Source organism: Paramormyrops kingsleyae, chromosome 7 (genome assembly GCF_048594095.1).
Source record: "Paramormyrops kingsleyae isolate MSU_618 chromosome 7, PKINGS_0.4, whole genome shotgun sequence".
Taxonomy (NCBI): Eukaryota; Metazoa; Chordata; class Actinopteri; order Osteoglossiformes; family Mormyridae; genus Paramormyrops; species Paramormyrops kingsleyae.
This window is the reverse complement of record NC_132803.1, coordinates 29,140,777-29,153,148: the sequence shown is the minus strand read 5'-3', so window position 1 is coordinate 29,153,148 and position 12,372 is coordinate 29,140,777.

Below are 12,372 nucleotides of genomic sequence, written 5' to 3'. Positions count from 1 at the left end.
TAGCCGTGCGGTGGTCGTGGGTGTTATTTTTTAGTTTTAGGTTTTATTTATTTTCATTGTTACTATTATTTTGATAAACTACCGAAATATTTTTATATCTTCAAACAAAACTCGTGAATTAAATTTGTAGATTATTTTTCACGCTGCCTTGCATGATCAGCGCTTATTTCAATGGCTAAATTTAAATGTAGTGATAATTACACAAGTGATTTCTACTTGGGTCGTAGATAGTTTCTTATATATCCTAAGAAAAACAACAATACTTCAATAAATACATTAAGGTCATTCAACCCAAATCAATTTATTCTGATGGTATACAATACATAGTCTTAGTGTGAAAATTGGGAAAATTATACAAAAACAATAATTAAAACAGAGTCAAACTGTTTAAATAGTTTCTTGCTAATTCTATAGTTCAGAACAGTTGCATAAAGATACACATTAAAACCTTTCTTCCTCTACCAACTGTATGGCATCGATAATTACCGACTGACATTTACCATCCACTTTCCTTTAGGAAGACATCAATTTAGCTCTCAGTCTGGATACAGGTGCCTGTAATTTTCCTAAAATAGGCAATCAAACCACTTGCCTTGAGAGGCAAGAATATGGCAGGTCATACATGAATATGCAAAGCTATTTTATAAAAAGTAAATCTATTTAAGCAGTTACACTGGTAACCTGTGGCAGATTCAAACAGATCCGCTCTATGGTCAGATGTATATTTCATGCTGTATATTGCTTGTAAAGTTGTAATGTTGGGTAGTTTACATAATATTATACACTGAGTGATAGTTTATCTTTTCTATCCAATAAGCAAAGGAGCTTTAATGGCCATACTTTAGTGCTATCTCGGTATTTCACTCTCCAAATGAGACCTTGAGAAGAATTGATCCCAGGTTATCATTTTTCTAAATTAGCACAACACTGACTGAGCTGGATCAATCGTGTCATTCTTAAATAGAGGCCAACACTAGTTGGCTGACAGCGAGTGAAATACACTACACAACACAACACAACACAACACAACACAGCCCACTCATTGTGGGCATCTAGTCGGAAATTGCTGATTTTTCTCCTACCCATGACACCCTCACTGTGGAAACACATAGAAATGGTGACACACGGTGACACACGGTGACACACGTTGACACCCTAAGCACTGACCAGCATTAATATGTATGGAAATTATGGTTTTCCCAACCCCAGTGGGATAAAACACAAATCCTAGGAATATGAATTTAAAGACATACATTTCCTGTACTGGAAAGGGTGTCAATCTGGTAAATACAGGATGGAACAGCAGAACCCCAGCTAGTGTTTGGTTTTACCTTGGAAAAAAATTAAGAAAAATATGAATAACTGTTGAGCTATTAATGTAAAGAAAGCTAGATAGTCACAGAAGGACAAACAATGTTGTGACCCAAAACGAATAAACTCAGATAAAGTAAAAAATAAACAGTATGCTAACTAAACATGCAATTAACTTTTTTCCTTGCCTGAAGCACCACATCTACTAATAGCTTTGACTGTCGGCTGGATTTTCAATTTAAACTGCAGCAGATTTTTGAGAATGCAGCCACAGGCTGGAGACAAAACCCAAATCCGTCACAATGCCTACTTTAACACGTCAACATAAACCAATGGGAATAAACAGATTTTGGAGCACGGCAAAATGTCATGGAATATACACACATAAACACAATGTTACATATATGTATATGAATGTATAATTGTGTTCTGTGATGCTTGTTCCCTGTGCTTCCTGGAATAGCAACACATGCGCATATGAATCAAGGTACTGTGCATAATCTGAATATATTAGCCAGTTATATAAATATGTAGAAGTGTGTAACTGAAAACCTGATGGAAATGTCTGCGAAGTGTACAGGTAGTAATAAACAGAACAGGCGGAGAGTAAAAGCTTCAAGTGGTCTAAGTCAGTGTTTCCCAACGCAGTCTTTGGGGACACCCAGACAAGTCTATATTTTTGCTCCCTCCCAGCAAAAATGTGGACTGTGTGGGGGTCAGCAAAGACCTGGATGGGAAACATTGGTCTAAGTGTGATAGATGTGGCTGTGACTAAGCAAAGTGAATCACAGCTGTAAGCCTCTAGCCAGGTGTTAACTGTAGCCTTGAGGGAGAAAACAGTAGCTGGTGGTGCAGCCTCTCACACATGTGCCCTGCAGCAGTGGCCATGAGCTCAATGCATCAGCTATAGCTGATAGAGTATGTCGGTGCGAAATGACAACAGCAGCTATTATGCCTGAACACAGTGAAGAGCATGTGACTGTAAAAACTGCTGATTCTGTTCATGCCATTGACTTGGCCCCTTTTACTGATTTTTTTATAATGTGAATTATTATACACCAATTAGCTTACAATGATTTAATATATTATTTAATGACCCCATTTAAGAATAAAAAGTGGATGCTGCAATATTACTGCAAAGTGTATATTATTTTGATGTAATTACGATTTGACCATTATGAATATTTCACATTTTAGCATATTCCGATAATATTATTATGTGCAGGTTTCTGATGAATAAATCAGCCAGCATCCGCGCAAGTTCATGACATAATCAAGACATATATGTTCCAGATGGCAAGTGAAACGGAACAACAAGCACGGCGGCTCCATATCGGCCAGCAGGAGAGACTGCAGCGTGACGTCAGAAAATTGTGGGATTGATTCCCCTATTCCCACCCCCTGTCACTCCCCCCAGATTGAATTGGGGGGCTGTCATGGTGGCTCCAGGTTTATTGCTAACAAATCAGCTCTGCATCCCTGGGGATGGATATTGGGGCACAGAAATAGACACCTCCCTCGTCACCACCTTGTCCATTCCGTAACATACCAGCTATGTTTCTGTTCTGCCCCCCTACCCTGAGAAAACACAATGCTGCATGTAGAGTTGACACGGACTTTCCGCAGATAGGGACTGCTGGCTAATGCTGAAATGGCCAGAGGGCGGCAACATTGACGACGATGCAGATGGTTGCACGGTGCTGCCGTTTCGGTCACATCTGCTGATCGGTGTTCATGGAAAGTGTAGAGTGTAGACTGCCCCCTTGAGGACGAGGCCGGGAGGCTGCTAGCACAGCCCTGGCTGCTTCACACGCCACTCACGTAGCACCGTGCTCCCCCCTTCATCAAAGCAGGCCAGATCAGGCACACAACGCCGGCCCTGCGATACCATGTGACTCTCATGCTGCCCCACAAGATGACAGGACCCCCGCACCCTGGAATCTATATGGCCTCTGGCCAAACCAGCTTGCTTGCACAAACCCACGTGAGACTGTCAGCTAGGTATCAACGACATGTCACAAATATAATATTCAGAGACTCCCTCGACATATAGTCTATGTCTTTGACAAACCGATATGCTTGCAGAGTTTAACTGGGTTTGACGCCACTTGTCAGCCCGCCCTCGGGTGATTCTGCAGTTTTAAGTCTCCTACCCGCATGTCTAGGCACTTACGTGCCCAAATACAGGATCTCCCCTCCACCATGACAAGCAAAACTGTTCACTCCCAAATGCCCTCAGTTTGATCAACTAACACCAGGTATCACTCCACTGCCACAATTGCATCAAAACAGGGAGAACGGGAGGCATCTTTAATTTGCAGCAAGTCAGCAGGCCACAGCAAAGAAAGACGCTACGAAAGAACAGAAAGATAGAGGACATCCACCCATTCTCTTCCACCTTCCCATACTCAGCTGATGCCATTAAGTGCTGAACATTTTGATTTGCAACCTATAGAGCCAAGTGCACATTTTTCTGTTACAAAAAAAAGATTAAATCTTTAATCGTTAAATTATTAAAACACTAATATTCACAATTAGAATCTGCAGCGGATGCAAAATGCATCAAATTCACAGATGCAGCGGCACGACGTGCCTCTATAATCTGCGGCAGAATCAATTTGGGTAAATTGTTAACTTCCCCATGCGTGGTGCATCCCTCACGGTCGACTTGCAGAAACAAAAAAAAAAACTATTACTGAGAACTCATCTGACAAAGTGCATCCAATTTTCAAGGTGAATGGCTGCCCAGGGATCAGACTGTGTGCATGCGTTCATATTTCATGCCACGCCAACACAGCATACAGGTGCAGTTCTCAGCCTGCCATCGGGGACCTGCTGTTAGTATTAAGCAACAGCTCAGCCTGACAGATAATAGGCCTGAGCTTCCGTCGGATGGCCGCCACTGCCTCCGCCCCCCCAGCTCAGCAAATAGAGAGCGGTGCTGTCAGCCCTCGTAGAGGGAAGAGCCGAAGGGGCTTCTCGGGGCTGTACTCATAGGCACTGATTTTTAGTAAAAGTCGATTACATGGAATAATTGTTGTGACAGTAGAATTAGAATTCTAGACTATTATAAAATTATGTGCCTCGTATTGGCGATGCAAAATAACAGCCTATCTCTCGGTTTTGCATATTTTCCAATTCTGGACGTGCTGTAGCTCTACACAAAGAGGCGCACAGTGTCCAATGGTTCCAGTTAATTTCCGTGCACACAAAGGTGGCCTGCTGGAGCCACTCACGTGCTTTGTACCTGTCGCACGATTTAGAAATCAGAAAAAAGCAAAACCTGGAGAATTGTGTAGATCCAATGGCTTACTTTGAAGTGACACATAACATGTTCTGGTGATACAGCCCCAGGAAGCTGGAGAAGACCCAGACATTGCATGGTGACTGTACAGATTTTTCCTAAGTTGACAAGGAGCTTAATCTCTCGGAAACACATCCAAATTACAGAACAATTCACAGATCACATGCATAGAACTTTAACAACATTTCATAGCAAAGACGTGACTGACATGCTTTTCTTTAGCAGTCTTGTAAAAGCAGATTACATAAGCAGAGCTACTCCTCCATCACCATCATGGTAGTGACACTTAAATAGTAAATAAATCACCTTCTTAGAAAGAGGCAGAATCACTAAATTATATGGGGAGAAAAACAACGGACAAACATTTTAACAACAAGAAAATTAAGGGAATAAAGACATTGAATATCCACAACGCAACAGCTAATTTACATATTGGAACATGATTGGCTTCTAACATCATGCACATTATCTAGTTTGCACAGATGGCACTGCAAACCCATTTTACATAAGGAGAGTAGGATCCTCTCTGTCCTTTTGACTGCTGTTATTAATATGTATAAATATGCATGTGGAACCTGTGCATGCATGTCCTCTGTTTTCTGCATGGAAGTGTGAATAAGCTGATGTGACTATATCCAGCCCCCCCCCCCCATTTTCTGTTACTGCTTGTCTGGCTATTCAGGGGTTAAGGTCATCATGTAGGGATTAGGGGTTTTTCTCATAGAAATGAATGGACAGTCCCTACAAAGATACTGTATATATATATATATCTTTAAATGGGAAGATAGGAGAAATAGTGGAAAAGTGGTGCATGTAGGGTAAAATGGGTTTAAAATATATCTATGTCACAGAAAGTCCCCCAAATACAAAACCAAGAGTTAAATCCAAAGTTGATTTTTATGTCAAATAAAGCAGGAAAAATTGATAGGAGTTAAAAAGTGACTCATGCTTGCCTTATCCAACGTGTTAAACTTTTTTTTTTTTTTACATGACTTAACAGCATGCTTGCAAAGTGTCAAGGATCGGTCAGCCTCGGAGGAGACTGTGAAATTAGCCCTTTCGAAACACTCACAAGTTGTCGCCGTTTACAGAACAATGCCAGCCGCCTTCCCACTTGATTACAACCGCATGCTAAATCATCTGGAAAGTCCATCTCAAACGAGGCCAGACAATTTGTCAAAGCCAGGCTCCCAATGAGCAGTGTGACGGGGGTCACCTTGCCAAGCAGAGGTCCGGAGAAATAAGCCGCTGGATTCCGCGTTGACGTGCTTGGGCTAAATGTGCGCCACCCCCAGAGTTTTCACGTTTGCGTTTTCAGTGAACATCTGCAGCCTCAGCGATATGGAGGTTCCTGTCACCGTGGCGACTTACGGCAAAGCTTTTTGGCGTGTTTCAGAGGTAAGTACGCTCAGACATGCTAATAAATCCCCGCTAATCCTCCACTGGATGCAGAGGAAGAGGGTGCAGGTGTGTAAAGGCGAAGCCAGCAGCTTGGTGGGTTGATGAAACGATGGTGATGAAGTGCTCGGGGTGGAGCACAGCGACCCCCCCCCCCCATTCCCTTGGCTACCGACGACGGCAATCGCCTGACATTTCCGTGCTTCATAACTGCAGGGCTGCCTGTGCTGCTCCCACCGCCAGCAGGACCAGAGCCTCCATCCGCAGCAGCGGAAGTGGCTATTTTTACGCCAGTTTGAGCTCACAGGGCGTCACGCTGTTCCACGGGCGGGAAATGAATACATTTTCATAATAGGTTCCCGCTCACACTCATCACCTGACATTTCAAATACAGCAAATGTTTCGGTTCCAGAATGTGCTGCTGATATTTTGCACCAGGGACGTGGATAAACTCAAAATGACAGTACAGGCTTGGACGTCATTTGTGGAGGTCAGTGCCCCCTGAATCCTGTCCCCAGAAACAGGCGGCTTAAAGCTGGGCATGATTATGATGGATTATGACCTTCAGCTTTGGTGGAAAGGTCATGGTGAAGGACTCCAGTTGGGAACAAGCCCTTTACCCATTCTGACACTGTGTCCACCTATTCTATAACAATACTACACTGTTATCAGTACAATAATCAGTGATAGTATTATTACAGTACAGCAGTTACCATACTATGTATAGTGATTTTTCAGTACAGTTAGGTGTATCTGTTTAGCAGAACCCAGACCAGATTATATATTTTTTTCAAGATCAACAGTTGTGTTTGCTTATAGATTGCTGGAATGTTCATGCCAGAGTCCTGCACGGGTCCACTTTTGGAGACCTGCACCCGCCCGCACCCGCACAGTACAGCACCACACCCGGCTGTTTACGGTCATGATATGGTATTCTCTAAATCGAACATGTGCAGTTACATTTATAACTATTAATACATTTAACAAAATAAACATTTTTAAAGATTTATAAAATAGAATTACTGTTGAGTGTGTAAGTTGCCATGTTGAAATTACGTCACTGGGACAACTCGGACAACAAAATCTTGTCTGACATCAACGTGATAAAAGAGGCGTGTTTCCGACGGGAAGTGACGTTTTTCGTGACGTTTCGTGACGTTTTCATCTGAGTTCCGACTTGGAGAGAAATAATCGAAAGCACCATAAGGTACCCCTGACATACTGAACACACTGTGATGATGACAATTTGTACATGATAGTCTAATACATAGATATTTTCGCTTATATGTTATTTTTGCAGGCTACAATACTGTTTTGATTGACCTTCTATCCGCCCGTGTGTAATGAATTACCTGACCCGGTGCAGGACTCTGGTTCATGCTAATCCATCAAGATCAGCCAGTGAAGGTTCCAGTTAACCAGCTTATCAGCACTGCTGTCCTAAGTACACAGTTTAGCAGTTTTGGCAACTCAGAGCACGATAAACTGTTTGATATAACCAAGTTGGCACTAGAAAAATGATAATATCAGCGTATTTCGAACACGAGTAATGCACCATATTTAACAAAACATCCTTCAGAATAAGTTGAACATACTGTACAGAGGCATTCTGGGTAAACAGGTCGCATCATTCCTCGTATGATGTGACTGGGAAAAATATTATTTTTATGCAATAAAAGACAGTACACATTGAATATAGAGAAACCTTCTGTAGTCTAGACACAGTATCTCTACTGGGGGTCTCAAATGGAAGCAAACATCAAACAGTTTCTTGGAGACAAGAGTGATGAAAATTTTCAGCAAGATGACTTTGATTTCCTTCACTTTACTTCATCATGGAAGCATCACAGGGATAAAATGCACCAAAAGACTACCAATTAGCTTCTCCTGTCATTTCCCCCAACCTCTTCTGTTTCATTTTTCACTTTGGATCCCAGAGCCGTTTGTGCTATGCTGTTACTTCATAAAAGCAATGTAAGGAACAAGGGAATTCTTGGGTCCAGTTTGTGCAACAGACGAATATCTTCCTTTGTGTAAGGAAACGACCATATGTGTAACTGGAGAGAGATTTGCCACGAATGATTCAGGAAAAACAGTAAAGTTAAGAGATGATGGATATTAATTGTGAGTTCAGTGCGGGATTAACAGCAATATAATCCAAACCATTTGTCCTACAGTGAATTCTGCTTAATACACAAAGAGATTACAAATATTTACAGTTCCTGGGACATGCTGCTTTTCCCTGGGTCCTGGTCACTGTTTCCTGCTCTAGAATACTGCAGTCAACAGGCCACTGCAAGTGGACTTAAGTCTTTGCAAATATGTTACTTAATGGCAAGAAAAGAAAAATGATGGTGGTTCTTACACCACTGCGCAGAGCGCCACCACTGGCATGGCATGATGAAGTGGAACTTTAACTGGACTCACTGGCAGATGGGCAGACAGTCCTCAAACACCTAGACTGTATGAGATGATGAGCCAGTAATAGTCTGTGTTAGTGCAGTATACAACAGAGTGCTGCACCGGACACAAAAATATACACCAAACAGAAGCCCTTTTCTGATAATCAGGTACTGGCCTAATAGACATGCATGAAGCCACATGTGGGTGCTGTAAGGGATTTAAACCCACAACCTTCGCATTGCTAGCATAACACTCTACTTATTGAGCTACAGGAGCTTACGCCATGCTATGCCCAAATGCAAAAAAATGTAATAAGGATCATAACTGCTTGTTACTGGAGATAACAGCCATGTACAGGAACCCCAGGCTAAGATTATCCATAAATAGGCTGACAGAGAGCAGTTTTGACATACAAATATCACATTGGATCCATCTTTCCACCATTTGGGACTGGTTCTTGTAGGAATATGACTCTTCTGTGGACAATTGCCTTTCTCGACTAATGCAGAAAAAGGACCACAATTCTAACAAAAAAGAAATAATCTGAGGAATCACTCCATTCATTTTTATTTTTAGGTAACCTATACTTATCCAGGTAGGCTGCGTGGAAGAAAACAAGGGCTTCAAGGACAAACAAGCGGAGATGTTGGAAAGACAAAACAGGAAGTGAAGCCAAAGCAGGCAACCGGGGATGTAGATAACAAAAAGAAATAAACTGAATCAGAGAAGAATCTGAACCTCCATGTAAAAACAAACACAAGCCAGCGAGGAGGGTGGAGTGTCTGGGGACTTTTGATGTATGTTCCTCAAGTATTGCCGTGACAAGAAAAGTACGACATCACAGATCAGTGTGGTCTTTGGAGATGTCCAGTCAAAGAGCCAATGAAGGCCTGTGATTAGACTGTTGACAAAGAAAAGAGTGGAAAGTTACTTCATGAGAGCTAATGTTGGAGACAGCTTTTATATTATGGAAGAATGGTCAGATGACAGCTGAGGAGCCGTGGCAGAAGGGCAGGTCACTGGTGGGCACTGTAAGAAAGCAAAACAGCTGAGAGACATTACCTGTGCTCCGTCAGACTCATCACCCCTCAGGAAAAGAGCAGATGATTCATGTCTTTGGTGTATCTGAAGGAGAGCTCATTTGAAAGTCTTACATTTCATGGACACGTTGAAAGCCAGCTGGATAGGACAGGAGCAGTTCTGACGGCCGCAGTGACGGCACCAGCCAAATGGAGTTGTGGTGACATCATCGCCCAGACCAAGCACAGCCAGCTTCTCTCCCACGCAGGCAGAAACCTATCGAACACATTGTAAGGGAACTTACTGTAGATTTACACACAAAGCTGGAGAGATGAGTCTATTCCCCACGACCCTGGCTGAAATAAATGCTGCAACATGGATGGATGGAAGTGCTGACAATAAATCAAGTACAGACAGAAAAATGGAGACAGCTCTTAGCCTTGGAAAAGGTTTATTGTGACACGTATTCTGGGTAATGCAGTGAAATGCGTGCTACAGTTGCAGGGTACGGCACTGGGGAATGCAGTGAAATGCGTGCTATAGTTGCAGGGTATGGCACTGGGGAATGGGTCACGCAGCAGTGCAATACCAGACAAGAAAGGCAGGACATACAGTAAAGCAATACAAGAAAAGACAAAAGCAAGAGTGCAAGGTGAGTAACAACAAGTGATAAATATTGGCAAAATGGCAAATGGACAACAGTATAGAAGAGTAAACAAGCATGAGATGCAGATATAGATAAAGTGCAAGAGGGATTTTATCAATAGCAACATAATGCAATGGGATGATAGACGTTGGTCACTGGTTTGCCTGATGGCTGAGTCTTCCTGAGGACGCAGCTGGCGTTTACAGACCATGAGAGGGAGGCTGTGATCTGGATGTCCAGGGACCTGAAGTTGCTCACTGCCTCGACCAGAGACCCAAAGAGGAACAGTGGAGAGTAGGGATGACCAATCCACTTTTTTGGTACTTCGATCTGCATCCAATCCATTCGATATTTATATCTGCCAATTCTGAGTCCCAATCTGATCTTTTGAGAAATATTTAAATATACCCATACATTAGGCCAATAAGTACTGTACATCTGAAGACTAAATGCTGGTCATGAAAGCAATGGCAGCTACATCTCTTAAGCAAAGTCCTTGGTGGTCACAAACTTTGCTGTAATGTTCTGGTATAGAGGAGGGCAGGGAACACAAGCGTTCCAGATGCTCTATAAACCTGTGAGAAAAGCCCATGCTTTCTAACACGGAAATTGGCTGGTCATCCAAATAAATGAATTCAATTATTTTCTCAGTTATTTTTCTCACCTTATCACAGTCTCGACCAAATTTCTCGTCTTGGCACATTTTCCAATGAAAGCTGTGTCGGGGTATTCTTCGTCTGAGTAAAAGCCTTGCGTTTTTGGAGTATTCTTCGTTATTATGATGTTTCTGCAAATACCTAATTAGATTTATTACATTAAACGACACTCTGCTGCTACTTCCTCTCAAAAACTTGGCATCACCAACCTTGCAGGTAGCTGCTGAGCTTCTTTGAGTTTCCATTTTAAAAACATCCACATGGCTGAAGTCTCGATAGTTTGTAGTTTCAACCCATGTGCCTCCCTGTCGGATGTGATGGAATTTACGCAACTAATGTAAATTGGGCGGATGCGGGAAATTGTGGTAGATTGTGTAGATTGTGGTAAATTGCATGGCAGCCAATATCAATCAGTTAAAAAAAATGCCTGGATTGGTCCAGATTCCAATCTTTGATATTTTTGGGATGTCACTGGTGGGGAAGCCTCTGGTCCTTCTGAAGTTGTGGATGATCTCCAATGTTTTGTTGTTGGGCAGGCTGATGGGATGGTGCCATAAAGTCAGGTCTTTTACCTCCTTTCTGCTGGCAGTCTCATCACCATCTCTGATGTGATCCACAAACTTGATCCTGCTGCTGTCATGCTTGAATAGACTGTACAGCAGCGAGTCAAGGCAGCAGCCTTTGCAGAATGTCTGCGCTGAACATTGTGGGTGAGTCAGCACTGGCGTCCCACAAGAGAACATCTCACACCTGACATACATAGATGGAACAATTACAAAAACTAGCAGAATTTTTCCGGAACTTCTTCTCTGTACTGTTGGGTTACAAGTTGGAAAATCTGAACAGACTGTCAAGCCTATGGCTAAAAACCACATCATGGATGACGGTACAATTTATGCTAATTTAGCAGGGGGGATGTGTGAAACCATGAAGATGAAAGTGAACGCGCCATGGATGACAGTATCACTGGGCTGTGACAAAATATGTGATATTGAGTGTATGGATATGAAATAGGTGTGTAACACAAAGGACAGCAGTTTTGTCTGTCATTTCTGTGTAGGCAAAACCAGAGCATGACCCTGGTTTTAGCGCCCCCTAGTGCTAACGTGTCTGCAGTGCTACACAGAGTTGCCTAAGTGTCACCAAATAGGAGCAAGTCTACGTCTTCATGAAATGTTCAGGGAGTTCTAGTGACTAGCACCCTACATATGTAATACACATTTATTAGCCATAGCCTATTTATAGACATTTTTCGCATATTTATTCATGTTCAACAGACTCGAACAGAGTTAATCATGCAAGGTCAGTGGCCTATTCGTTTTATTCTGGAGGGTTTCCAGCAGGCATTGCTCTTGGCTTTTTATGTCATATTCTTAATGTGTTTGTGAAGGTCAGCAAATAAAAATTTGTACCAACGATCACCGATAAATTGCTTTAGTTCGATTACGACCTTAAAGACTGTTTCCGTATGAGATGCGATAGGAGATTTTAAAAATGAATCAATGGTGTACTTTTGCATGCCAAAGGAAAATTAAGTGCTATTTAAAATGTAAGATTTTAATGTTTTCGAAATCTAGGCTTGCGCCCGTAGCCTCCGGGATAGGCTCCGGACCCCCCGCTATCCTGAATAGGAT